We start from the raw sequence: 4302 nt of genomic DNA on the forward strand, positions 1-4302 counted from the left end.
GGGGATCAGGTACAGGCAGCAGGATCAGGAGGTCGGGAATCGGGTACAGGCAGCAGGATCTGGAGGTCGGGGATCAGGTACAGGCAGCAGGATCAGGAGGATGGGGATCAGGTACAGGCAGCAGGATCAGGAGGTCGGGAATCAGGTACAGGCAGCAGGATCTGGAGGATGGGCATCAAGGAATCAGGTACAGGCAGCAGGATCTGGAGGTCGGGGATCAGGTACAGGCAGCAGGATCAGGAGGATGGGGATCAGGTACAGGCAGCAGGATCAGGAGGTCGGGAATCAGGTACAGGCAGCAGGATCTGGAGGATGAGCTCACCTCTGTCACACCCCGCTCTCTCCTCCTAGTTCTGTGCACTGGCAGGATCACCAAACCATCACCACACATTGATAGGGAAAATAGGGAGTCAGTGAGGGAAAGAAGGGAATCAGTGAGGGAAAGAAGGGAGTAGTTGAGGGAAAGAAGGGAGTCGGTGAGGGAGAGTAGGGAGTCGGTGAGGGAAAGAAGGGAGTCGGTGAGGGAAAGAAGGGAGTCGGTGAGGGAAAGAAGGGAGTCGGTGAGGGAAAGTAGGGAGTCGGTGAGGGAAAGTAGGGAGTCGGTGAGGGAAAGAAGGGAATCGGTGAAGGAAAGAAGGGAATCGGTGAGGGAGAGTAGGGAGGCGGTGAGGGAAAGTAGGGAGTCGTTGATGGAAAGTAGGGAGTCGGTGAGGGAAAGTAGGGAATCGGTGAAGGAAAGAAGGGAATCGGTGAGGGAAAGAAGGGAATCGGTGAGGGACAGAAGGGAATCGGTGAGGGAGAGTAGGGAATCGGTGAGGGAGAGTAGGGAATCGGTGAAGGAAAGAAGGGAATCGGTGAGGGAAAGAAGGGAATCGGTGAGGGAGAGTAGGGAATCGGTGAAGGAAAGAAGGGAATCGGTGAGGGAGAGTAGGGAATCGGTGAAGGAAAGAAGGGAATCGGTGAGGGAAAGAAGGGAATCGGTGAGGGAAAGAAGGGAATCGGTGAAGGAAAGAAGGGAATCGGTGAAGGAAAGAAGGGAATCGGTGAAGGAAAGAAGGGAATCGGTGAAGGAAAGAAGGGAATCGGTGAAGGAAAGAAGGGAATCGGTGAAGGAAAGAAGGGAATCGGTGAAGGAAAGAAGGGAATCGGTGAAGGAAAGAAGGGAATCGGTGAAGGAAAGAAGGGAATCGGTGAAGGAAAGAAGGGAATCGGTGAAGGAAAGAAGGGAATCGGTGAAGGAAAGAAGGGAATCGGTGAAGGAAAGAAGGGAATCGGTGAAGGAAAGAAGGGAATCGGTGAAGGAAAGAAGGGAATCGGTGAAGGAAAGAAGGGAATCGGTGAGGGAGAGTAGGGAATCGGTGATGGAAAGTAGGGAATCGGTGAAGGAAAGAAGGGAATCGGTGATGGAAAGTAGGGAGTCGGTGAAGGAAAGAAGGGAATCGGTGAGGGAGAGAAGGGAATCGGTGAAGGAAAGAAGGGAATCGGTGAGGGAGAGTAGGGAGTCGGTGAAGGAAAGAAGGGAATCGGTGAGGGAGAGTAGGGAATCGGTGATGGAAAGAAGGGAATCTGTGAAGGAAAGAAGGGAATCGGTGAGGGAGAGTAGGGAGTCGGTGAGGGAAAGAAGGGAATCGGTGAAGGAAAGAAGGGAATCTGTGAAGGAAAGAAGGGAATCTGTGAAGGAAAGTAGGGAGTCGGTGAAGGAAAGAAGGGAATCGGTGATGGGAAGAAGGGAAGCGGTGAAGGAAAGAAGGGAATCGGTGAAGGAAAGAAGGGAATCGTTGAAGGAAAGAAGGGAGTCGGTGAGGGAAAGTAGGGAGTCGGTGAGGGAAAGAAGGGAATCGGTGAGGGAAAGTAGGGAGTCGGTGAAGGAAAGAAGGGAATCGGTGAAGGAAAGAAGGGAATCGGTGAAGGAAAGAAGGGAATCGGTGAAGGAAAGAAGGGAATCGGTGAGGGAAAGTAGGGAATCGGTGAAGGAAAGAAGGGAATCGGTGAAGGAAAGAAGGGAATCGGTGAAGGAAAGAAGGGAATCGGTGAAGGAAAGAAGGGAATCGGTGAAGGAAAGAAGGGAATCGGTGAGGGAAAGTAGGGAATCGGTGAAGGAAAGAAGGGAATCGGTGAAGGAAAGAAGGGAATCGGTGAGGGAAAGAAGGGAATCGGTGAAGGAAAGAAGGGAATCGGTGAAGGAAAGAAGGGAATCGGTGAAGGAAAGAAGGGAATCGGTGAAGGAAAGAAGGGAATCGGTGAAGGAAAGAAGGGAATCGGTGAAGGAAAGAAGGGAATCGGTGAAGGAAAGAAGGGAATCGGTGAGGGAGAGTAGGGAATCGGTGATGGAAAGTAGGGAATCGGTGAAGGAAAGAAGGGAATCGGTGATGGAAAGTAGGGAGTCGGTGAAGGAAAGAAGGGAATCGGTGAGGGAGAGTAGGGAATCGGTGATGGAAAGTAGGGAATCGGTGAAGGAAAGAAGGGAATCGGTGATGGAAAGTAGGGAGTCGGTGAAGGAAAGAAGGGAATCGGTGAGGGAGAGTAGGGAATCGGTGATGGAAAGTAGGGAATCGGTGAAGGAAAGAAGGGAATCGGTGATGGAAAGTAGGGAGTCGGTGAAGGAAAGAAGGGAATCGGTGAGGGAGAGTAGGGAATCGGTGATGGAAAGTAGGGAATCGGTGAGGGAAAGAAGGGAATCGGTGATGGAAAGAAGGGAATCGGTGAAGGAAAGAAGGGAATCGGTGAGGGAGAGTAGGGAATCGGTGATGGAAAGTAGGGAATCGGTGAAGGAAAGAAGGGAATCGGTGATGGAAAGAAGGGAATCGGTGAAGGAAAGAAGGGAATCGGTGAGGGAGAGTAGGGAATCGGTGATGGAAAGTAGGGAATCGGTGAGGGAAAGAAGGGAATCGGTGATGGAAAGAAGGGAATCGGTGAAGGAAAGAAGGGAATCGGTGAAGGAAAGAAGGGAATCGGTGAAGGAAAGAAGGGAATCGGTGAGGGAAAGTAGGGAATCGGTGAAGGAAAGAAGGGAATCGGTGAGGGAGAGTAGGGAATCGGTGATGGAAAGTAGGGAATCGGTGAGGGAAAGAAGGGAATCGGTGATGGAAAGAAGGGAATCGGTGAAGGAAAGAAGGGAATCGGTGAGGGAGAGTAGGGAATCGGTGATGGAAAGTAGGGAATCGGTGAAGGAAAGAAGGGAATCGGTGATGGAAAGTAGGGAGTCGGTGAAGGAAAGAAGGGAATCGGTGAGGGAGAGTAGGGAATCGGTGATGGAAAGTAGGGAATCGGTGAGGGAAAGAAGGGAATCGGTGATGGAAAGAAGGGAATCGGTGAAGGAAAGAAGGGAATCGGTGAGGGAGAGTAGGGAATCGGTGATGGAAAGTAGGGAATCGGTGAGGGAAAGAAGGGAATCGGTGAGGGAAAGAAGGAAGTCAGTGAGGGAAATTATTTTTGGGTTTTCTGACACTTTAAAAACATCAAAAAGAACAATAAAATAAACATTTAATAATAGAAAACTGAAGAAGATCTTCACCATAAGAACAGAGATAGAAATGCGAATCCATAAATAGACAAAGAAAAGGTAGGCCGCACCCCGCACAGATCAGTGTTGTAGCTTTATTGTTCTAGTTAAAACGTACAGGACTCAACCTGCAGTGCCCCTCCCCTCCCCCGCAGAGGAAGTCAGACACAACTTTGAAGTCTTTAGTCATCTCCGATCAGAGGGGAGCTCAGCCCCGTGTTTTCCGAGGTGTGCTTCTCCCCACTGTCAGATCTCTGATGATTCATATAGAAGACATTTCCCGCACTTATGACACCTCATGGGCGGTGCGAGATCTCCGATTACCTTTTCCTGCCCTTAGGACAGAACAATGGCATTTCCCGCCGTGTGACACTTCTTATGTTTATTCAGTGCCGATTTCCGTCCAAAACTTTTCCCACACTCGAGACAGGAATGCTTCTTCTCCCCCGTGTGACATATCCGATGCATAGAAACATAGCACTTTTGTGAGAAACCTTTGCCGCAATCAGGGCAGCTATACGGCTTCTCCCCCGTGTGGCACAGCTGATGCTTAATGAGATACGATTTATGTAGAAAGCTCTTCCCGCACTCGAGACAGGAAAACAGCTTCTCCCCCGTGTGCCCCCTCTGATGCTTAATAAAATCTGGTTTACGTGCAAAATATTTCCCGCACTCGAGACAGGAAAACGGCTTCTCCCCCTTGTGATATCTTTGATGCGCGACAAGTTCTATCTTCCGAGAATAACTTTTCCCGCACTCTTGGCAGGTATACAGCTTCTCTCCCGTGTGGCCTCTCTGAT

The sequence above is a fragment of the Nanorana parkeri genome, unplaced genomic scaffold, assembly GCF_000935625.1.
Source record: "Nanorana parkeri isolate BGI_ZX_2015 unplaced genomic scaffold, ASM93562v1 scaffold2148, whole genome shotgun sequence".
Classification (NCBI taxonomy): Eukaryota; Metazoa; Chordata; class Amphibia; order Anura; family Dicroglossidae; genus Nanorana; species Nanorana parkeri.